Source organism: Lissotriton helveticus, chromosome 7, assembly GCF_964261635.1.
Source record: "Lissotriton helveticus chromosome 7, aLisHel1.1, whole genome shotgun sequence".
Lineage (NCBI taxonomy): Eukaryota > Metazoa > Chordata > Amphibia > Caudata > Salamandridae > Lissotriton > Lissotriton helveticus.
In genome coordinates this window covers 604,779,658-604,804,564 of record NC_136068.1, presented here as the reverse complement: position 1 = coordinate 604,804,564, position 24,907 = coordinate 604,779,658, and positions in this window count along the sequence as shown.

Sequence of the window (24,907 nt, the reverse complement as noted above, 5' to 3'; positions counted from 1 at the left end):
AATGTGCTTTGCCATTGTAATAATGTCATTCAATGTATGATCATTTTTCAAACAGACTTCCTGCTTGACCTTGCTCAAGTGACATTAGAGAATGGTTTATTTACTGATGCATTTAATTAAAGCTGTTCCAGTCTTACAGGATGATGCAAACTGATGGCAGTGGCATATTCCTCTTCACTCTTACCATATGTTTTCTCTCTAATAACAAAACAGTACCTTTCTAATACAGAACTAACTTTTGGTAAGTAGTGTAAATCTAGTTGTAATGTACATGCAACATTCTTTTAAATCCTCCTCTTCCTCTTCTTCCAGATTCAGTAAATTCTCAAACACTTCTTCGCCTTCACTTCCTGAGTGAGGGCATTAGTTATGAAGTTTGATCCACATTCCTTTGCATAGTGTCCAAACATGTTTCCTCACTTGGACCTTTTAATAGGTGGTTCTCCTAGTGATGTCAGAAAAAAGTGAGGGTACCACATTCTGAATATTTTTTGTAGAATACAATAATGTGGCATGAGAAAAATTGTGATGTAATACTTGAATGCAGATCTGTAATAAATGGTGTAATACTGTGTGTTTCTCCCCGCTATAAATACGCAAACACAAATTATCACTTCGAACAAACGAAGATACAAAACATGGTGATTTATTTTCATACCACCCTTGCTCTCTGGAACAGACATAAAAAGCTTATGTTAATTAAATGTTCTAGAAATTGTATAAAATTGTTAACTACAGGTAGCATATAGAAGTCCATCGGGAAAAAAACCCTGAGATGATGATACTCCAATATCATTAGTGAAGCTCACTTGGAAAAAATTAAAAATAAAGACATACGTCTATTGACAGTTACAAATGATGATCACATGGTGTTGAGTATCTGGAGGGAGGACCATGCTCATCGCGCAGTGTAACAGGGACAGGCAACAACCGTTAGCAGTCTAATGGTAGCATAAACAATGATCACATGGTACGGTGCATAACATGTTTGTAAAAATTGTTGACATGGCCAGCAAACAGCTTGGTTACATTAATTTAGGCCTCAACAGGTGGTGTGCCAAGAGCTTGTGTAGCAAATCAATATAGGCACCCCAGAGAAAACCTAGGAATATGCTCTCCTGGAACTATGGAGAACAACTACCAACAAATGAAGACCAAAAAAGACCTTGGTGTCAAGCACGCAATCTGTGGAACACACTCTGTACACTTGTGCCACTCATACCTATAGATAGATTTTTTTAACCATTGTTTTAGCAAACCTAAAAAACTAATGTTTTTAGCTATTTGCTTGCCAGTATTTAGTCAGCCTAGTAGTACGTTTAGAATTTAACTATGTCATCCATTTGGAAGAGAAGTGGGTGTTATATTCTATATAGGTACCCTGACATAGGCCTGGCAACATCTTAACCCTTCACTTATATTCTTCCCTACATTACACTTACAACAGTTTACAGGGCCTGACCTTTTACCTAGATACGACACTGCATTCAGAGCGCGGGTTTTCCCTATTTCGAAATCACATACATTATGCATGAGGATTATTGGAAGCACAGCAGGACTACCATGTCCTGTATAATATCTATGTATAAAGTTCATGTCCAACTTCATCCTAAGTCTGACACATTAACACAGGGAGGTAGGACCCCTGGGGAGACCTATGGGTATATATACAACATATCTTGTTAGGAGGGGGAGAGGAGACCAGGACTTCCCGGGCGACACACTGACCAGAGACGCTGAGGTTCCTGCCTGCAGACACTACAGCATGCAATGTTCTAAACACATCCCTTGTGGGGTGTCCAACTCGAGACCACAAAGTGGTCCCACAGTCCCTCACTTCAGGTAATGGGGTTGACTTTATTCTAGAGGGATTCTTGTCTTAACACCTACACACATGCTAGGTACACTTAGGTACATCTAGTTAGGGAGGCATCGTAGGAGTACACATCTTTTTGTTGTCATGTATTTTATTTACTCAAATGTATCCATGATCATCGCAAGATGGTAGAACTTTGCCATCCATTTACTTTTAGAGGACTTCGAATCATTTATATCTTTTACTGTCTAGCGGTTGTTGCAGCTCATCTACTTTACACCACAATAACAACTGTTCTATAAATACTTATTGAAAACGCTCCGCCCCGCCTGTGTATTCTGTGTATCTCTCTAAGACAGACTAAGTAAGCACAAGTGACTGAGCGAAAAGTAGTATATTGTTTCCACGGTCCTAATGGATCAGGGTTGTCATGTTCGATGGTTGCCAAAGACTATTTCCTCCTTGGTAAGAGGAGATCAAAGTGACACTGTGAGCTAGCTGATGCAAAAGGCCAACATACTCGGTGGGGGTGTTCAGAATCAGTCTGACACCAATCCTACTGTGTATGCTGTCTGAACGCATAGATCCTGTATAGTTTTATAGGAACTACACAACAGTTTAAGTCCTTCATTGGAATGCAATCTGTAGACTCACTGTGCAGTGGTAAGGAAATTAAGCGGTTGCTCTCTGGTGTTTATTTTAAATTCACTGGGTGTACCAGATTTAAGATCTTGTATAAGGTAAGACGCTACACTGTCTTAGAGCTTGTTGTAAAGTCAATTGCAAGAATGCGCCACTCACCGCTGTTGTCGATGGTAGTAAATGACATACAGTTCATGTCAACTCAAGGTGGTGTGTTGAGGTGCTCCTTGCCCGCTCATCATCAGTGTAGGAAAGAGAAGTCTGAATCCTGGAGCTGAAATAAGAGCAAACACAAGAAGATGATGGACAGTACGCTGAAACTTTTCAGATACTCACCCGTCACTATTTGATGTGGGTTGAATCCATCATCATTCTTTAGCTCATTTCGCCAATCAGTTCAGACCCAGCCATTTGCAAATCAGTCTTGACCCTGTGCCTTGTGGGAACAGTCCAGCATGAACTGCCAAATCAGGTCTTCCCTGGAGCGTGAACAAGCATCCTGGGACCGGTTTCGGCGCAATACCCCTCATCAGCCAGGCTAGCTTGAATCCAGTGGCAAAGTGAGCAAGGGACCCAACGGTTGGGCATACCCCGCCAACTCAGGGCGAACAAAGCGATTCAACCCAGATCTCTGAATAGGAGTGAGTGTCTGAAAAGTTTCAGCGATCCATCCATCATCTTTTTGTGTTTGCTTTCTTCGTCCTAAGTTGGCAGGGTATGCCCAGACATGGGTCCCTTGCTCACTTTGCCACTGGATTCAAGCTAGTCTGGCTGATGATACCATTTTAGGTCATTAGAGGTAGAAAGTCCAGAGCAATGCTGATAAAGGGAGTGTTGGGAAAAAAGAGGAGTAATGGGTTGTCTGAGTGCTCCAAGTATGACGTCAAGGAACAGTTTGTTGAAGTTGATTGGGTATGGGTAAGGAACGGTTGTTAGGAATGTAGGGTTGCCAAAGTTTTCCAATTCTCTTCAAGTCAAGAAGGTAAATCGTTACACCATATTTTTAAGTATTGGAAATGTATGGGACAACAGAAAAGTGGAGAAGATGCCTGACTGTTTGTTGGAAGGAGAAAAGACCAAGAATGGCCTAGGAACCCAAGATGATTGTGAGCAGCAAAATGAGAGGCAGGAAAGAATTTGCCATACTCCTTAGTGGTTCAATGAATTCATCATGGATCATTGAAGTTGAGATGCGCATTGGAACTGTGTCATTCTGTATATTTTATTGCATGTATAAATATTCATATGCAACACTGTTTTAGTCAGTGTTAATAAGTCCCCCATGTTAATGTGTTATGTATATGACTTTACAGCTTTGTGGTTGCTCTGGGAAAGGAAGATGTTTTGTATTGTCTCTGGCATGTAGACTGTATGACATGCTCCCGCATTCCATGTTGGACGGGTGGTCAGGGAAATGGTGGAACAAGTGCAGAGGAGAGATGGTTACCGTACTGGCCAGTTGCTCCCTCTTCGTGTTGTTTATATCTTATATCTTGAATAAACATATACACATATTTAACTTAATTATACGGCCACATCTCTTCACTAAGCCCAGACCATACCTTGAGACCAACCCCCTGAGAACAGCTGAAGGCCATGAGCAGTGGAGGGTTTGGTGCCTGGTGGGTTTGGTATATGGCATGGGCACAGAACAGACCTTGTGGCCAACCCCTGCTACTGCACTGCCAAAGGCCATGTGCTACACGGTTTGGCAGCCTTTGTGCTTGGAAGAAGGTCCTGGGTGCATTGAAAGTTGGCCACACAGTGTTTTGGGAATAATGGGAAAATAAATCATGAGAGTTGGCTGCAGTATATCATGAAAAAATAGTGAAACACTTTGTTATAGAAAATCCTCAAAATTCCACAGAAAACATAGTTAAAGTTACATTATTGGTTTGAAACAAAACCTAAAGGCCACTGAAATCTGCGAGTTATTGCTATTGTTAAGTAAACCAACACCCTGTTCATGATCTCACACAATATGTCAAGCATAATACTAGAATCTATATGATTTATGAGGTTAAGGTAGCACCTTGACTAGTAAATTTCCTATCTGTTTAGGTTTTGATCTATTGAAATTAGTACACCTCTGTCAATATCACACTTTAACTTTAGCTTTTCCAGTACATATATGACATATATATATCTTCTTCTGTGCAAGTAATAATTAATTAAACAAAAAAAAATAAGTATGTGATTGATATTCATTATGTATATTATGTAATACTGATTTATTTGACTTATATTTTAGTTGCAGGTTCTTATGTTTGTAGTGGTATAGGGTGGGAAGTTAAATAGATAATATTTAATTAACAATTCTTTTTCAAATGTATTATTAAATATGTAATTGATTAATAATTATGTATATTGTTTAATAATACATTTTTGTTAAATTTTTGGGTGCGGGCTGCTGGTTTTTTAGGGTTATAGGGTGGGAAGATAACGGATTGCTAATTAACAATTAATTAATAATTTATTATTAATTATTGAATTGATTATTAATTATTTACCTTATGTTATACTGATGTATTTTAGTTATATTTTAGTTGCTGGTTGCTATGTTTGTAGGGGTATAAGTTAGGAAGTTAATTAAGTAATAATTTACCATAAATGATTCATTTATGATTTAATATTTAATAGATTATTAATTATGTAAATTGTGTAATCTATACTACTATAATAAAAGAAGAACTTTCAGCCTTTGAGGCGGGTAAACTCGGGAACCACAGCGCCAATCCACACACCCGATACACCGTTGGCATCGTCAGGGTGTGTAGATGATTATAGGCTATATAAATTTTTAAAAAAACGTTATTTAAAAAATGTACAGTAAAAAAAATGTAGTCCTTCCGAAGTAGCGCCGGCCGCGACGTGCGTGCTCACGTCAGGAGCGCGGGTAGGAGCGGCGTCCAGGAGCGCAACGAGGAGTGGCGGACATGGCGCGGGGGAGGAGCGGTGACGTGAGGAGCAGCGGACAGGCCAGCGGCGGTGCGAGCAGCGGACACAGCGGACAGGCCAGCGGTGGTGTGAGCAGCGGACAGGCGGGAGGAGCGGCGGCTCAGGTAAAGGGACCCATGTCGGGGCAGGCGGGCGTCGGGGCAGGCGGGGGTCGGGGCAGGCGGGGGTCGGGTCAGGCGGGGGCCCGGGCTGCTGCACAATGTCGGGGCGGGCGGGGGTCGGGGAAGCCTGTTGCACCCGGACAAGGTCGGGACAGGCTGCTAGTAATTTTATATTTTAGTTATATTTTAAGTGGGGGCTGCTGGGTTTGTGAGGTTGTAGGTGGAAGTTAAGTAACAATGGGCAATTCATTATTAATTGTTAATTAAATATGTAATTGATTATCAATTATGCAAATTGCGTTATGCTTATTTATTTTGTTACCTGCAACCCGGTGGACTGAGAAAGAGGTTCCGTTACTGAGAAAAAAATTGCAGGAAAAGTCAAGGTTTTTGAATTAGGAAGTTTGATATCCTTAATCACAGGCAGTGGACATAAGGGCATTGCTTCAGACTTATTTTTTCTGGATTTCAAAAAATCACGAGACTTCCGCATAAAAAATATTGATTAGAGCAACGAGGCACATTTGCACTTTGTGGAAGTCCATTGAGGGAGGAAACTTGCTTTGTCAGAATATATTCACATGTGAAACAACATCTTTGAAAGTGACATGATCTGCCCAGTGATGTGCTTCCGGTTTCCTGCCAAACTATCATCACAAAGAACATAGCTTGATTTTTCCAGGATGCAGGTGTTCAGCTCACCGATAAAAATGGAAGTTCAAAGTGGTTACTCCTAGAGTTCCTGGATTTGCAAATTCAGTGATATTTTGGTCACCTGAAGTGGCTCAGGCAAAATTCCTGTTGCCTGCTGTCAATGTTGGGAGCTGACAAGGTGATCACAGCCCCTAGAAACCATCTCAGGCCCAGAAGGCAGGGCTAGGAGACCGGTGAGCACTTTAAAGTGCATTGTGCTCCCTGTGGGCGCAGGACTTAATTACTGCTGCCTGCTGACTTTGTAGGCAGTTGACAGGGCATAATGCACTCCCCAGAAACCATCGCAGGCTCAGAAGACGGGACCAGGAGGCTGGTGAGCACTTTAAACTTTAAAGCTCATTGTGCTCCCTGCACGACGCATGCAGGTCACTCCCAGGAGCATGCCTGGGCAAATACCAGGCCAAGAGAAGGCCTTTATGTGTCCATCAGAGCCCGGAAGGGGCTGGGCTGGGCCCTTTCTCTTTGACCTAAGAAGTTAACTGTTTCTTTTTTTTTTAAGGCAAGTCCCTGGTATTACATCGTTGAGTAGTGTCTCTAATACCTGTATATTGCTGATAGATATCCCATATAGGAGAATGGGGAAAAAGAAAACAATTTGTGGCCCACCCGTTATTATCCATTCTGTCAAAAGTGCATCTTTGATAGGATGTTAGAAAGGGCAGTGGGGTCCTCAGCATGGAACTAGCCCTCACCAAGAGAAGAATCTTTTTGAACTCTGGTGCAGTATGAGGTTTAGTGTCAGCTGAGGATTTAGCATCTTCTACTCTGGTGTAGTCACCCCCTTGAAGATGGACTCTCCACAAGTCATATGTATGGCACCCCAGAAAAGCCCCAAGATGGTAACTAGATAAGGCAAGATGCTCCGGTATAACAGTCTGAGGCTAATACCCCAATTGATCTCCACAATTGTGAGTGCTTCGTGGAGAGTTATTTAACAAAATGTAAAGAGTTGCTGCAGATTAAGCTATCCCCCTTGACACACCGATTGGAAGTAACACTGGGTGGAGTTCGTGGAGTTGCATTACGCTGAACTCCGCGAAGTGCAAAAAAAAACCTCTGACGCACCTCGTGGAGCCCTGCAAGCGGCAGAATACGATACAAAATGCAGTTCGCGGTGATTGCACAGTGCCGGATGCGTGCACTCACTGTGCAATCATTGCGAACTGCACCATGCACAGTGCAAGCTGTCCCTGCTTTCCTTTTCTGCCGCTCGAGTAGATTTTTACTCGAGCGGCAGCTTTCTCAACGCGAACGGGCAGTTTCTCAATACAAGCTGTCGCGAGCATACGCGATCACTCGCAATGAGAAACCCTACCCCCCCACCTTGAGAAATTTCGCCGAGATGTTGATTTTCCACGCTCGCGCTCGCCAACTTGATGTTGATGATCGCAAGCGAGGAAAAAACTCTGCTCCGCAATGCAAAGCGAAGCAGAGTTATTGGGAACTCCTCGATCTCCGAGTAAAGCGTAGTGCAGAAAACTCCGCAAACTCCGCGAACGGAGCAGACTTCACCGCTCAGGCTTATTTGGAAGCCATTGAGTCCCATATCACTCTCTTGAGGTGGAAGAATCCCTCCCTGCGAGTAGGGATGTTGGGGTTCTAATGATTACTCACTCCCCCCCAGACACTCAGCCCATTTGAGTGGAACAAATCAATTGGGAGTGGGAAAAGGGCTCCTGTGACCAGTTCCCAGTGGACATCGGTGTCCTAGGGGCCAGGACTCATTTCTGTATGTGGCCAGAGGTATCCACAGTCTAGTGAACCACCTCAAGTTGTGGGGGGAAGTTGAGGAGACATAGCCATCAGGAGAAACGGGGTCAATGAGATCAGTGGTATCAGGTTGGCACGGCTAGAAACAGATGCAATCATCCCCCAAGTCTAGTTCACATTAACCTCCCTCCTGCAGCCTGGCCTTATGTTTCTGTTCTTACTGGAGTACCCCCCTTACAGGAAAAACAGATAGAGTTGAACAAATGTCTTAGACTGGTTAGTCTGCCCCAGGAACTTTCCATTTAATGTTATTAGACGGAGAACATCTTGTTAACAAACAATGTGTTTGGATTGGCCCAGGACCTGTTGAAGCTGATGGATACAGTGTCATTATCAACTTTAGATCCCCGCTGTTAGTACAAAGACGTCTGTTTGGAATCTTGATTAATAGTTAGGGGAAAAGCGCCATTACCTTGGTACCACTTGGGTACTTTTACAAGCCCTGCTGGGCGCTACTTTTCAATCAGAATCTGCACGAAGAAGGCCCTAATTCCTTTTGAAATCTTTCTCCTGAGAGCTTTGTAGCACAGATGGGGGTGACCGGCATTTTCATTAAGCACTCAAGGGATCATTTTTCGGTGTTGTTTGTTAACCAGTCTGAGGTTCTAGCTGATATTGACTGACCAACAGTGAACCTGCCATCCTTCACCTTACCGGAGTTTAATAATGGATCCATTACCCCGGCAAGGTCTGGCTCTATGGTGATTACAGGCAACAAGTGCCTCTTTCTTTCCTGAGCTGGAACATTGCAGATCTCAGGGGCGGGATTACAGACCCTGACTGGATTAACTTCATAGCTGCCTATGACATTATTGCTTTTCAGGAGGCCTGGGCCACCTCACCCCTTTCTCGCTCCGGCTTTGTTTTTCATTCAAGCCCTGCTGTACCATAGATTTGTGGCATAGCTAATAGAGATCTCCTGATCTGGTTTCGACTGAATCTTATTGTCAACATGATTGAGACGGATGCAGGTTGTTAAACTTTTCAAGTTTTGTACATCAAGAACAATTTGAGCCCGTCTTATTTTTATCTGATTCATTTTTATAATAATGATTTTGATAACAATAATGCTAATAGTGTGTATTTTAGGGAATTATTTATGTTTTAAGTAGCGTTTAACCTGTTGCACAATTGATGCTAAAAGTATTGTTAACATCGAGTACTTTGGATATGAAAAAGGCAAATAACAGTGATTGACCCAGTTTCTAGGAAAGGAAGGGGTGGGGAGGATATATGCATCTGATAATCAGCTTATTGAACTGAACCTAGATAGGGACAGGGCAGACCCACTAGAACAAAGGAGAGAGGCCAGACCTCTGTAGCCAACACAAGAGGGGATTTCCTTTGAAGGGCTGTGTTAAGAGAGAAGACTCCAAACGATGTGAGGTGAGAAGAAGTTTAATATCAACCGGATTCTTCAGTGCCAGCCACTAGAGTGAGCTCACCAACATTCCAAGGCGAGCTTCACTCCAACATTCTAAGATAGGGTAGACCAACAATAGGGAAGGGAGAGAAGGGGGGGATAAGAGGCATACCAAGATTACAACACACCTCCCTATGTAACAGCAGTACAAAAAGTAACGCATGCAGACAAGCATAGATATGAGGTGAGATTGACAAGGCAAAAACAACATGAGCAATACATCGATAGGTTTACCTTGCAATAGAGGCAAGCAAATATGTGCATAACAGATGAGACAAGGATAAATATATGTAGAAACTGGCTTGCCTTGAGATGCACATAAAAAAACAGGAAAGCATCATATGATATATATACAGACTTACATACTGTAATCAGCTTGCCATGCCGGGCACCTACGATGACGTGCGACTCTTCCCATAGTAGGATCACCCGACACTTCTCCAGAGTCATCATTGCTAGGAAGTTCGGAAACATGAACATTAGTGCAACGAGCCAATCTATCCATGCTCCATAAATTACCATCCTCTAACAAAACAGAGTTGTTATGGACCTTCCTGATCCTAAGGGGTTTAGAGAAAGCAGAAGATTTGGATTTTGACAGAGTGGGTTTCTTCACTACCACCCAATCCCCAACCAACCACTCTCTGACTGTTGTGCCCCATTTTGTGTCATAACTATTTTTATACTTGACCTGATTTTCTTTCACTTTCTCCGAAACAGTGTCACTGTCTACCCCCACGGGGGTCCCTCCATTCAACAAGTTGGGAGTAAGTTTTGAACCTGGGTTTCTTCCTTTTAAAGAAGTAATTGGGGAGACTCCTGACACTGAATTAGGAGTGGTGTGATATGACCACAACATTTTCCTTAAGCTGTCTACAACTGATTCTTTGGTCGACGTGGCAAGTTGAATAGTTTCTTTAAGCATTCTATTTACTCTTTCCACTAATCCATTGGATTTGGGGGAGTACAGAGGAGATTTGATGTGTGCAATAGATAAACTGTCCAGGAAATCCCTCATTTCATCAGAAGTGAATTGCACACCATTGTCCGTTATCAACTCACTAGGAATGCCCACATTCGAAAAAGTTTCTTTGAGAAATTCGATGAGATAGACTGTAGAAATGGAAGGAACAAATTTCGTTGTTATCCAATGGGAATGATAATCTATCAGAACGAACATACATTTTTGAGATTGGCTCAATAAATTCAATGGACCTATAATGTCCATCCCCAGTTTATCCCAAGGTTTGGTGGGAACGGTGACAGGAATAAGGGGAGCCCTACGGACATTCTTTGACTTATCACTAGCCCCACATTCAATACATTCCTTTACCAGCTCTTCAATTTGTGTGTCCATTTTAGGAAACCAATAGCTTTGTCGAATTTTGCTTTTAGTCAAGCTTCGTCCTGGGTGCCCTTCATGTCCAATTTTTATGATGCGATCTCTCATTCCAACCGGGGGAATTATTTTGTTACCCCTCCAGACCAGGTCATCAATTATGGACAACTCGTCCTTCACATTCCAAAACTCCTGGAGATCCTCATGTACTTCATTTATTTTCTCTGGCCAGCCGTTAGAAATCATTTCTTTCAATTTGTGCATTACATCATCTTCCAAAAGTGATTTCTCCCACTCATCTTTCTTAATGGCTGGAATATCGATTGCCAGGATGGTTTCCTCCTCTTTGTTATCTACAGTTTCATTTTCCAATAGAGGCGTACGTGAAGGGCAAACCGCAAAAAAATTTTTTGATCCAGGGACATGTACAATGGAATAGTTGAACCCTTGCAGTCCTAAAACCCACTTGGAGATGCGTGGAGTGGTATTTTCTAAAAGTTTGGTGGCAAATAACGGGATTAATGGTTTGTGATCCGTTCTCAAGCAGAATGGAATTCCCCACAGGAAGAATTTGAAATGGTGAATAGCCCAGTAACACGCAAGTGCTTGTTTTTCAATCGTGGAATAATTGACTTCAGCAGCCTTCAAGGTTCTTGAAGCGAAGGCTATCACTCTTTCTTCGCCATTTACCATTTGAGTTAATGAAGCACCCAGGCCTTTATCACTTGCATCAGTAGAGAGTGTGGTCTTTGCATTCGGATCAAAAGAGTGCAAGATTGGAGCTTCCGAAATGGCTTCTTTGATGTGTTGAAATGTTTGTTGATGTTCCATTCTCCATTCGAATTTGGATCCCTGTTTGAGTAGTTCTCTGAGAGGTAGAACGTGGTCAGCGAAGTTCTTCACGAATTTCTACATATACTCAACCAGGCCCAAAAATGATTTCAGTTCATCTTTATTTAAGGGGGCAGGTGCAAGTTTAACAGCGTCTACCAGGCTTGCCTTGGATTTGATACCTTCACTTGAAATCATGTGGCCCAGATACACCACTGACTCCACACCAATCTTACATTTATCTTTCTGAGTCGTGACACCAGCTTTGCTGAGTTTAGACAATACTTCCTCCAAGATTTTGTTGTGCTCACTTTCAGATGCTCCATAGAGTAAGATGTCGTCTTGGAAGCAGACTACTTTTTCAAGACCATGCAGGATGTTTTGCATAATACGCTGAAAGACTGCGGCCGCAGATGCGAGCCCAAAAGGTAATCTTGAGAACTGATATGCTCCAAACGGGTTTATAAAAGACGTGAGGTGCTTAGATTCAGGATGGAGAATAACCTGGTGGTAAGCCGAGGACAGATCTAAGACTGAGAAATACTTAGCACCTTGAATGGCCATCAACATTTCATTAATGTTGGGGAGGGGGTGTCTATCCACCCAGATGTTTGCATTCAAATCCCTGAGGTCAACACAGAGGCGGATGCCCCCCCCCCCTTTGCCGCTACGACAATGGGGGCCAACCACTCAGAGCTTTCAATACGCTCAATAATCTTGTTTTCTTCCAGTCTGTTCAGTTCATTTTGTAGGGGTTCTCTTAAAAGCAAAGGGATAGACCTAGCTTTGTGTACTGCAGGCTTTGAATTAGGCTTAAGCTTGATTTTGTGAAGGAACCCTTTAAGCTGCCCCAACTTATCTGTAAACACTTCCGGAAATTTTTCACACACTTCCTTTCCCACAGTAGGCCTATCAATAAGTAACACAGGTTCAGGGGCATTAGGGTCTAATTTGATACCTAGGTCTTTTTGGTGCTTCCACCCTAACAAATTGGATCCCTTTTCCGTGATATACACTTTTCCCAATGTAATCTATCTTTAAAGTTAATCTGCATCAACAACATACCAACCAGAGGAATGGGATTGTAATTGTATCCTCCTGGTTTAATATCCGGAACCAAACCCCTCAACACAGCAATGTAATTCTTTACTTTTTCATTTTTCCCTTGAACACGTAAGAAAAATGTATGTCGCTCAAGTACAATATTGATCCTGTCCCCAAATTGCTCTGCCAATTTTTTTACCGTAGCCTCATACACATCTGGTTGAACTACTCCATCACCCCCCCCATTGATGTTAGCACCACCATCAGCTATCTCAGGCAAATCCTCAAACACATCCCTTCCATATTTACCCAAATTGTGAAGTAGAATGTGTTGCTTCCTTAAGGAAGAAAACCTATTACCACCAATAGCAATCAAGTATGACTCAAATAAGTGAAACCATTTTTTCCAAGAAATCAGAGGATCACCTGCCTCATCCAAAAATGGCGGTGGCTGGGACATATTTAAAGCAGTCATGTTAAAGAAAAAAAATAGAAAGGTAGAATGAAAGTTAAGAACAAGAGTGGAGGAGGACGATAAGAGGAGAATAACCAAGGAGAAACAGAGGAAACTATCACTTTTTTTTTTTAAAATATTTTTTTTTAAATAAAAGGAGACCAGAGCTGTGCCAATCAGCGAAGAGAACACTTGATGGCAACTGTGGAGAAATAACTAAACTAAATGTTCAATAATAGTGGAAACACCGGAATGCACATTCTGAATTTTGAACATGTTGTACATAGAATTTGGTAGTGATAAGAGGAGAGACCTTGAAAACACTGTTGACTCTAGAAAGGTTATCACCTCTTATACTGTAAAGATATCTGAAATGAGTTTTAGGAATGCCGTGAAGAAAGAATTCCTTGTGGAGAAAGTAGCTAAAGAGCATGCAAAACTTTATGAAGATTTAAGTCAGTCAAATGTCCCTCGACGGCAACATTCTAGAGCAGGCAACCGTAAAGATGCTTAAAGTCAGTCACAAATCCCTCGACGGCAACTGAATTTAACTCCAATTAGAAGTTGAGCTCTAAGAACAGGTTGCAGCTTCACTGACAAAAAAGATGATTCAAAATACTATAATGAATCCCTCGACGGCAGGACAGGCACCTCAACCCAGCTTGTCGAGTAACATTAACAGAGCGTCCTACCTTTTCCGCGCTTATCAAGAAGTTAGTTACGATGCGCAGAAAGTCTCTGGGACGGCACAGAAGTCAGGAAACAATTATGGAAAGCCAGGTTCCACTCTTACCTCGTCACGGTTCTCCTCCCAAAGCAGTCCGTAAAAGAGGAACTGACGAAAGGGAGAGCGAGGAGGGCGGAACGGATACTCTCACGTAGATTCCTGTGACAACAACCAGGAGGAGCTGAAGAGCATCTCGTTACCCGGCAACTCCTTCGCAAACACTCAATCAGCTTCCTGACAGAAGAAGGCGGGACTGCTCGACTGCTTCTGAGGCAAAATATCCGGGAAGACGTCGCGATGCTTCAAATTCTCCCGCTTCCCTTGAACGCCGCGTAGCAGTCAATGACACCCGCAAAACAGGAATAGGATAGCCAGCACCATCCACTGATTGTCGCACTGACAACCACGAAAACAGGAATCACAATAGCCAGCACCATCAACAGATCGTCGTGGTACCAACTTCACCTTCTTTAGGAAATAATTGACTTACGCAACCGGCAATGATAAAAGGGGAAAGAATCCAACCGTCCCCAGCACGGTATTCGTCGCAAAATTGTTAAGAGAGAAGACTCCAAACGATATGAGGTGAGAAGAAGTTTATTATCAACCGGATTCTTCAGTGCCAGCCACTAGAGTGAGCTCACCAACATTCCAAGGCGAGCTTCACTCCAACATTCTATGGTAGGGTAGACCAACAATAGGGAAGGGAGAGAATGGGGGGATAAGGGGCATACCAAGATTACAACAGGTTGGTGTGAAGGACAGGGACAGAGTGGAGGCTCTCATGAGAGCTCTGATCAGAGACAACTTGAAGCTGCCATTTTCGAATTGTCCCAGAATGCTGTGCACAAGATGTGGGATAGGGTGGAAGGATGATGTGGCGTCTTAGGATATGCCAGGGTCGTATGGCTCCTAAAACTGTTCACCCCCTTATAAACCCCTGGACCATGGGGGAGACAGTTGAGAAGACCCCAGAACATCAACAGCAAAAGGATGCCCAACTGGAAGTAGAGGCCACCTGATTGCCCACAAGGATGGACTAAGGACTTTGAATAAAGCTAGCCCCAGGACTAGGCAGGGTCTCTTCAGGACCAGTGACCCCTTCTGCCTTCTGTGGAACAGGGTAATGGAGCTGCTGGAGTACTCTGGATTGTTCCCCTAGGACTTCTGTGGACTGGTCCTGCACTTCACCCACCCACCCTGGTGCTCTTCCAGAAGCCAGAAGGCCTTGGGGCCTGGGGAGTGCATCAACGATGTTGCTATTCTGGCTGGTTGTAGAAGGGATGCACAAGATGCCCCCACCAGCAAGGGAAGATCACCAGGAGCCAGGCAGAGAACAGGTCTGGCACAGGGAGCCAGAAAATCTAGCTCCCTGAGAGCATCTCCCCTTTTAGAAACAGGAAGGCCTGAAAGAATCCCCCTGGTGGCTAGTGCTTGCCACCATGTGCAAAACAAGGTAAATATGAGGTAAATCAGCCCCACAGAGCGAGAAATATGGCTATTTAAACATTTACCATGTAAAAAGTGAAAAACAAGAAAAACGGGTACCAAGTGCTCCACTGTATTTCACTGGAATTTCCCCAGAGTGGGCCAAGGCTCAGGAGTTGAAGAACATTCCATCCAATCCTATTTGTAGGAGGAGGCATGTGTGGGGTTTCTTGCCCTGAAGCCGTATGCTACCGAGGGCCCCCATCCCATCTCCCTGTGGACTGACACAACAGAGGCCGACCCAATCAGGGCCAGCGTTAGCGCTGGTGGTGCCCGGTGCAACAGCCTTTTTTGGCACCCCTCCTCCAGTGACCGCCTCCTTGGATTCCCTCTCTGCCACCTGGCAAAAGTACCCCTCGTCTCTCCATGGCCCCTCTCTCACATACTTTTAATTTATTTTAAAGCACTGGTAAAGGTTGGTTTTACTAATCCATACACCAAGCCTCATAAGATACAGATCTGTTCTATGCAGCAGGCATATTAACTCTCTGTGCTACTTTATGGTCAAAACTGCTGCCACTAGACACAACTCTTATCTCTTTCTCTAGCAGGACGTTAATTACAAGGGTTATCTTGACGTTTGTATTGCTGCCTGGAAGCTGAGTGCACAAGGAACTCTGGGGCAGGAGTTTTTAAATCATAAGAAGTTGCTAAACACAGCCCCCTCCTGAGTACAGTGCCCCCCTACAAGGTCAGTGCCCAGTGGGCTGCACCAGTTGCACTGCCCTAAAGCCGGCCCTGGACCCCATGCCGTGGGACTGCAAGAAAACTGAAGAGAAGCAGGGCTTGTGAGGTGCCCACCCGCACCCTATATGCATACCAGGGCTGGACTGGCCTTACGGACACCGGGCAATCCCACGGTGCGCCGCATGGGTAGGGGGGCCGGGTTGGGGCCGCTGGGGGGCGTTTTTGTTACAGGGCCGTTTTTGCAGCATAGCTGCAAAATCGGCCCTGTAACAAAATCGGCCAAAAAACGGCCCTGGCAAAGAGCTCGGCGGCACCCACAACCCCCCGTGGGGGGGCCGAGCACTATGCCAGGGCCAGATTTGGTTCCCAGTCCGGCCCTGTACCCTGTGCTGAAAACGTCCTGCTTGCGCTCAACACAGTGGGAGGACTACGCGCTTCTGCTTCTGTCCACTGTAAACAGGACAGGCGGGAGCAGCACTCACAGGAAACTGGATCCTGCCAAGGGGCCTTAGGCTCCCCTGGCAACCCCATCTACACATAGGCACCCTGGGTGGGACCGGGCTACCCCACCAAAGAAATATATTGCAGTGTAAGGGGCAGCAATGAGTGTAGGAATCCCCTCATAAAATATTCATACTACCAGGCCTGGCACACCACATAATGCCCGTCAAGGGTATAGCAGCCATCATGTGATACCCCAAGGAGGGGCAGTGGCACCACTAGCATTTAGAGGGTTTGTAGTCAGTGGTTGCAGAAGGTACTGCAACCCCCCAGGAAGGTTGTAACAACACAGCTCCGCCTCTTCTAAGAGATTTCATCCCTGGGGGAGGCTTTCCTCTGTTTCAAGCACTCCTAGGACTAGAGGTTTTGCTCTTCAGCTCTGCAGTGCTGGGACCTCTTGTGGTTGGTCCTGTGGTTATATTCTGTGGCCTGTAGATTGTGAGGAAAGTCTGAGTCCCACATTTTTTTAAGTCAAAATGCTTTATTGACAACCTTGATATTGAACAAAGAACATTTAATATTTTAATTAACGCTATACAATATTAATACTGTGTTTAGTGACATTAATGACATTACAAGGTTCAAAATGCTTATTGCATTATTGTGGCGACACCCTGCCAAAGCCAGTAGGCCTGCCTTATATATACTGACATCCCTTATAAAGTGTACATCGACAACAGGATAACAAGTGTTTATTTTAGTTGATGTAGTGCCTCCTCCCGATAAAGTCAGTAGGCCTTCCTTGTTTAAAATGGCAGCCACGTATATTGTGATGTTGCCTCTGGTGTAGGTGGGGAGTTAGAATGATTATGGAGTTAAAATACTCAATAGGGGTATAATGTCACTTTAGGATGACACCAAAGGTACTTCCCTCTTCCTGAATGTATATATTTACAATTTAATGCATAGTATTTAGTAATGCATACTTTGCATCTTTAAAAGAAAAAGCACTGAATGGACAATCATTTTCTGAGTGTTGCTGTTGCGTTCCAGCGAAATGGGATTGCTAGCCCAGACCACCTCCCTTGAGTAGGCCTTGGACTGCTCTGCTTAACTACCCTGAGAGAGTCAAGCTCTACAATGGGGTACTTGATTCCAAGTGAAAGGACAATTGTGGACCTTTAACTTGTGAAGGACTAACATTCTTTGCTGCTAATAACCCAATTTCTTACATACATACTCCCTGATAGAAATTTAAGATGGTCATGGGGAAGACTAGAACTCAGAGTGATAAAGATTACCTATAAGTAAACCGAGCATTACCTTACGTATCCATCTTCCTCATCCCAGTCCTCACTCTGTTAGTGTATATCAAAGGACAAGTAAAAATTGCTACAGAAAGAATACAAAGCACAACACATTTTCAACACTCCATGTTTATTTATCAATGTAACTGCCATAGCACCCACTCTTGTGCTGAGGCCAAACATGACAATGCAAAAAAAAGATATTACCTTCATCTATTCAATTTGTAATGAAATATAAACAGGTATGGAGATACCATTGTTACGGCCGCACATGTCCTTAAGAGCAGATTCTTTAAAAGCTGCCCACGAAGAAGAAATGTCTCTGGTAGAAAGCCCCTGGATTGTGGGTGTAAGAGAAAAGCCTGCTTATTGATAAGCCATAGAGATAGTCCTTCTTACCTATCTAGTTAACGGAGATGTCCAAGGGCAGTGTCCCTTACTGACTAAACCAATAGAAACAAACATAGAATCAATCCACCTGGCTGAAAGAGTGGATTCTCTGCAAATAAATGAATCACTGGTCAAGGGTGTGTCACATTTTTCCTTATCTGTTAAATGTGACATGAAAAGACACTGGTTGAACTTGATCCTGTAAAAGATGAAAAGATAAAACTATTTACGTAAAAAGATGGGTCCAGCCCTAAGACCCCCTAAATCTGCCAAAAATCAAATGAATGAATCATATGAAAAAATAGCTCAATTTCTCCCAATCATCATCATGATGAATTGGCTACTTAAAAGAAATCTTTAAAAGTCAGACATTTCAAAAGGAAAGGTTCAAAGGGGGCTTTCTGCAGCATGTGATACTAGAAATTCATATCCCAGGAAGGAACTGGTGTGTGCAGCAAAGGCCATCTCAAAACAAAACTCTCAAGGAGATGCGCCACTACCACATCAAACTTCGAACTACTAAAGCCCATAATGGGTCTGATGGAGGCTCTATGACTGTGGAAAGTAGAAACAGCAAGCCCTAAAAAACAAACTGTCACTATAGAATTCCAGGATGTTCCTTTCCTTACAAGGTAGCTTGGAAATCGTTACACACACAGATGCACCAAGAATCAAAATGCTTCAAATTTCTTGCATACACTTTAAGAGTATGTTGTCTTCTTGAATTTTGTATAGACGGGGAAATCTCAGCACAAGTAAATGATTCTAGCTTTAGACATACCTTTAGCAGCGGAGGGACCTGAGGGTAGATGGAAGAATTGCTAACCCACGGGTCCAGGATTCATGGTCTCCAGCACCAGGCCAATGACACTAGAAAAGTCTCTTCTTGCTCATCCCTGAGCTTAGGAAGGACCTTGATCAGCAGGGAAAAGGGATGGAATGCATAAAGGAACCCCTGGGTCACTTGCAGGGATGGATGGAGAGAACAAAACCTGGGAATCAGAGAATTCTGAGGTGATGCAAACAGATCCATGTTGTCTCTACCTTCTTCTACGTGTCGATTTTGAACTTCATACAGGAGGAAGGCTTCACTTGCTTAAAGTCCAAGGGGCAGATATTTGATGATAGGCGCATCCCCAGGGATGCGCCAGTTATTTTGCGCCGCTGCTCCGTCACCCATGGTGCGCCGCATTTACAATGCGGCGCACCATGGGGCAAAAACGGCACAGATGCGTGACGCATCTGTGCCGTAAAGGTGGCGCATTGCTGGAGTTGCGTCGCAAGGCTCGGGGGTGCCCCATCTTTACAATGCTGCGTCAAGACCTACGCCTGCTTCAAGCAGGCGCAGGGTTTTGACGCAGCATTGGACTGAAAGTGAATGAGTGAAATCTTATAGATTTCACTCAGCCACTTTTGCGAGGCGCTCCTGCCCCGGCTCCTGCCCCGGAACACCCACCCTGCGCCGGAACACCCACAAGTGGCGCAGGGCTTTACAACGTGACGCATCTGCCTAGATGCGTCACGTTGTAAATGGGTCGGAGGGATGCGCCACGTTTACGCCACAGTTGCGTGACGCAAACGTGGCGCATTCCCAACATAAATCTGCCCACAAGTTTCGCTGAAAGTCCATTAAAAGATTTGGAACCTGAAACATCAATGAATAAGATTCTCTTCCTTCTCTTTCTGTATTCCTGGAATCACTGCTCCTTTACTGAGTTAATCCCTAATGCCTTTCATCAACCTCTGCCATTGGAGTGATTAAAGTGGCCAAGAATGAGTCCTCGAGAGTGTTCAGAAAGTTGAGGAAATACTTGCTTTCTACTATCTGGAGGAACCAGGCAATCATTACTGTTGATCACCGGGCCTTTGGAGGAAATAAAACGCCTTCCTCCCACCCTCCCAGCATAGCCATGATTTATGGCCTGCAGGAGGAAAGGGAGAGGTAGCAGGCTGGCTTAGGGATTTGCTATGGTAAGGACCACCCCGGCCACAACCCCTACCATGAAAGGGCTAATCATACAGACCCTTTTGAAGATGAAGGTGGAGGCCCAAGGCATATTGAATGTGAAAACATCTGCCTTTGAAAGGAGGATGAACTGCTGTTTATGGTTGTCGATCTTCCACTGACTTCTTCACAAGATCCTGCTTCCGATGACTGGATCAGTTTAGTACATTAAAAGGAAGATGACTCAATAAGGTTTTAAGAGTTGTCTGCTCACCAGGATCTCATCGAGACATACTTTCTGGTCTCTACAGGTGATATTTTGATGCAGAGGCCTCAAACGAGACCCTCAAACAATATGTCAGACAAGAACCTGGTCTGCTTCTCCATCATTAACATGAGAGAGGCACTGTCATTTCCTTGCTGAAGCTCTCCAGCCGATGTTTGCAGCAGGAACTCAACAGTATTGATCTCATTGGTGCCATCAAAGCAAAAAGAAATGCTGAATAAGGTCTCTTAATTGCATCTTTAATTGTGTCTCAACTGCATCTGATGGTGTTGTGTCTCTATGATAATAATTCCCTGAGATGACAAACCAGCCCTAAATGAACCATCTTTCACTGCCCCTGGGGTTTCATCTTGGAAGCCAACCATTTGGGTATCTTCTAAATGGAAATCTTGTAAAACTAGGCTTCTCCTCACCTGCCAACTCTTTAGAAAGAATTCCTCTTACGGCTTCATGATCTGGCACAGAATCAGGATCTTTCCCCCTGCATTGGGAGAATAAATCCTCTTCTTCATGATGAGCAGTAGACACTGGCAGGGACAAGTTACTGCAAAAATGTTGGATTATTTCTGCTATCCTTGTCCCCAGCACTTATCTACCTCTGTGGTCCATCTCCAGGACCGGCTATAGGGCGGTGCGACCAGTGCCACCGCACCGGGTGCTGACTTCACATGGGGGTGCCTGGTTGCTTAAAAGCACCTGCTGCCACGTTCCTGGCCTCCAGCAATTTTCAGTCAAAAATGTAAATGTCACAATAACTCCAGCGATTAATGTTTTCCTGCAAGATCAGAGTTTTGTCTAGTAGATGTTTTTACTCGTGGAAGTTTTGAAGGTGGCGCAGAGGGTTAATATGCCTGCTGCAAAGAACATATACCATGCAGATCACAAAGTGAATATAAAGAAAACAGATCGGTGGGTTACTGCTTTTGTCAGAGACTTGCTTTTGTTTGTGGCAGTTTACAGTGAGCTATTAACTGTCATCAGAGAACTGCGTGCCTACTTCAAGGTATAGATTAGAGCGTATGGATCTTTTCCCCAGACTTTCATTATTCTAATGTTGCAAAAAGGGTTCATTTGGGTTCAAATCAGTTTTTGTTATTAACGGGAGCCCCAATCTATTGTGTTACATTTTAAATTCAGAGTTTGTGCTTCTCCAGACCAAGTACTTTTCAACTATATTGCCTACCTGTATGGATGACGTGAATCCACTCCTTGTTGTCCTGTATCTTATGTAACAGTTACTATAGACGGATTTACACAGCTATGATTGATTGTCTCTGTGTAATGTGTGTGTTACGTTCAGTACTCTGACACTCTTCGCTTTAATGGCCCCCAGCGCCGAGATACCCCTTCGGGGGTGATTCGTGCGCTATACAAGTACTAGATTTGTTAAAAAATGTATGAGAGGCGCTATCAAATTAATTAATGTATCTGAAAGAGAAGTTATGGAGACTGAAAAAGGGAGGCAGTGAGGGTATCCGTGACTGAGGTGGTCTTTGGGGGGTGCCAAAAGACATTGTCGCACTGGGCGCCACCAGTGCTAAAACCGGCCCTGTGCATCTCCTCCTCAGAGGGGTATGTGTCTTGAAAAGAGTGGGGGGAGGACAGGCCTGCCCTTTTATTTTTGGAAGGATCCTTCTTTGCAATTAAAGCAGCCTCAACTCCTTTGTATTTGGTTATTTATAGAGTGCACTGTGACCAGAATGCTATCCTGTTTGTTAATCCTGGCTTGCAACAATTTTATTGGAGGATGTCAAGGCTGTTGTGAAGAGTTTGTAGAGTGATGGAAAGCTGTTGAATCAATTTCCATATGCCTTTTCACACTGAAGCCTCTTCATAATGTATGAGGCAAGCATTTCAAGCAGCAGAGCCCCAGCACCAATTATTCGCTAACTCTCGTCCACGAAAGACACAGAGAGCGCTTCTCACCGTTTCTATAGCAACCAACTCGCATTTAGTGGAAAACTTGCAGGGCCGCTGCCATTTTAGTGTCAGGCACCACAGTCCCTCTCCCTTTTAAAATATGCATTGGAGTGGTTTCCGGAACCAATGTGCATTGTCTCTAATCACCCTTCGGAGGCAACACTCATCATTCGCTCTCATTTTTTTTAATGAAAAGGATGTGCATCTAAGGCATCTCAGCTCAGCATGAAAATACTCCTTGCATGGCAAAAAAAAAAAATGAGATGGGATGCAAAATGAGGCCCCTAGAGGAGACCCATTTGCCTTAATAAGGAATTTTAATAAAGCATCTTAGAATGTTAAATAAAAGTATATATGTATGAAATAAATATTCCTTACCGCATAGAGATGAATATGTTCCATTCATACAGAGCATATAGCAAAAAAACAGGAAGAGAGGAGGGTGAGCCAAAGCATATCGGGTGGTGAACAGGAAGAGATTGGTATAGGGCCATATATATTGGCACAAGCTCAAATTAAGATTCATTAGTAGTGATATCTGTACCCTGTTAAGAGAGAGTACATATTGTGAGGACTGAGCTGAGGAAGATGAACAAGAAGGGTAATGCTTATCCCTCTCTCTATCTTGCCCAAGTGGCAAGGGCAAATTATTCCCTTTTTGTGTGTACCTAGATGTTTGCCAACAAAAGATAGGCGGTGGGGATTGTTACTGTGACCGCCTCTGGTCCTCCGTGTCCTACAGCTTTGGTGGGGACTGGAGCAGCTTCTAGATGTTCTCTTCTGTTACTTTGGGGAACACATGTGCTCACACTTGAGCAAGGGTGCAGGGTTAGCAAACACCTGCTAACCTTAGACACAGCATGAGTGTGGGAACTTTCCCCCACACTTTGTGAATGCAGGGGAACTATGGTAGCCATCAAGCCTGACAACAGCCAAACCTTTTGAGCTTTTGTGTTTTTTGATACCACAATACCACCCTTATTCTGAGGGCTGTAAAGGGACAGGACAGTCAGAAATATTTCCCTCCCACACTTGGACAATGCAGGAAGTTAAATAATTCCCTCTCCATCTTCAGCATGGCAGAAGGGTTGGGGCTTAATTTACTCTTTCCTGGCAACTCTAAAGAAGGAAGCAAGCAATTCACCTGAGCCTTTGAGCAAGAGCAACCACATTAGCTACATTCCTCCTTGGCCCGACTTTGCAAAGCGAGAGAGGGTTTTGTTTTTCCTGTTATACCTTCTCTCCCTCACCACCACCCCCACGCCTGACAAATCATGTTTATTTGAAAACTCATTCCACTTCTGGCCAGACGAGGAAGAGTCGGAGGTAGCATCCAATTTTGTTAATTCGAGCCTGTGCAGCGCATGCGCTGCTCTGCGAGGCATGCTGTATTCAGGAAAGGACTTGAAGCTCCGCCCAATCTCTCTCCCCATATTTTTCATTGGCTTGTGTCATTGTCCGCTGTAAACTGTGGCTGTTCATTGGTCAATAGGCTTAGTAGTCCCTCCTTAGTACCGCCTTGTCTCATTTTGTAACCTCCCATGGTGACACCCTCTTTTACAAGTGTTGTTCGTCTGTAGGCTTTAATTACATCCTCCAGCACTATTTTCTCAAATAGCTTTGTCCTGGATGCTGTTGCAGGCAGGACACGCTCTCTCGTAAAGATTTTTTTTAAAAATTATAGCACAAGAGCCAAACACATTTGCAATGCAATAGGTCTCGCATTTAAGAGAGTTTGTAAATGGTGATGCCTTATATTTATCTGTTTTAGAAACAACACATAAATAAAAGGCATTGTCGTTTGCAATTAGCTCAAACTCTTGTAAATGCGAGTCCTATTCCATTGCAAGTGCTTTTTTTTATTATTTGCCATCAGTAGAGATCTGGAGAAGGCTCAACGACATATACATTGCAGCAACCGCTTCTCTACTGTGCTGCTTTCCTTTTGGGGATCTTGCTACACACAGATCCAGCTGTCTGTTGGGAGGTAGACATGTATACTATATTCCATGGAGCCTATCCTTGCTCACGATTGGATGGGTTTGATGTCAATCTCAGTTGGCTAACTACTAATTGTTGCTTTCCTCCCTTTCTGTGCTTTAACTGCTCACAGCAACTTTTTGGTTTTACCATCTGTAGATTATTCATTTGTCCTGCTCCAAATACAGCACTGCAAACAAAGCCACATTTAAAATGTACAAGTTTCCTGACTTTCAGTTTCAGTACCACATAGCGGTTACTAGAAAAACAGCTGCAAAAACGAGGAAGATTCGACATCGGTCCTGAAAGACTAGTTCAAACAAGCACTGGCAGTATCAATCAGTTTTACTTGTATGTGAGGCAAGCAAGACCGAATGACATTGCCATCCTTGTTATCTCCCTGTGTTCTCAGACATAACGAGGTACGAGAGTGAGTGTTTGTGTACATGTTCCTAAGTGGCTTGAGAACTTTTTTAAAGGTCTACCATGGCAATGTATACTTTTTGAGACCCCCCCCCCAAAAAAAAAGAATTGCCTTTTTACAATGTTTTCATTAAATATTGCCAAGGGCCCAGAAGCTATCACAGTAATGATTTACAAAAGCTGTGCTACAACAAAACAAGCATTGACAACGCCAAATGGCT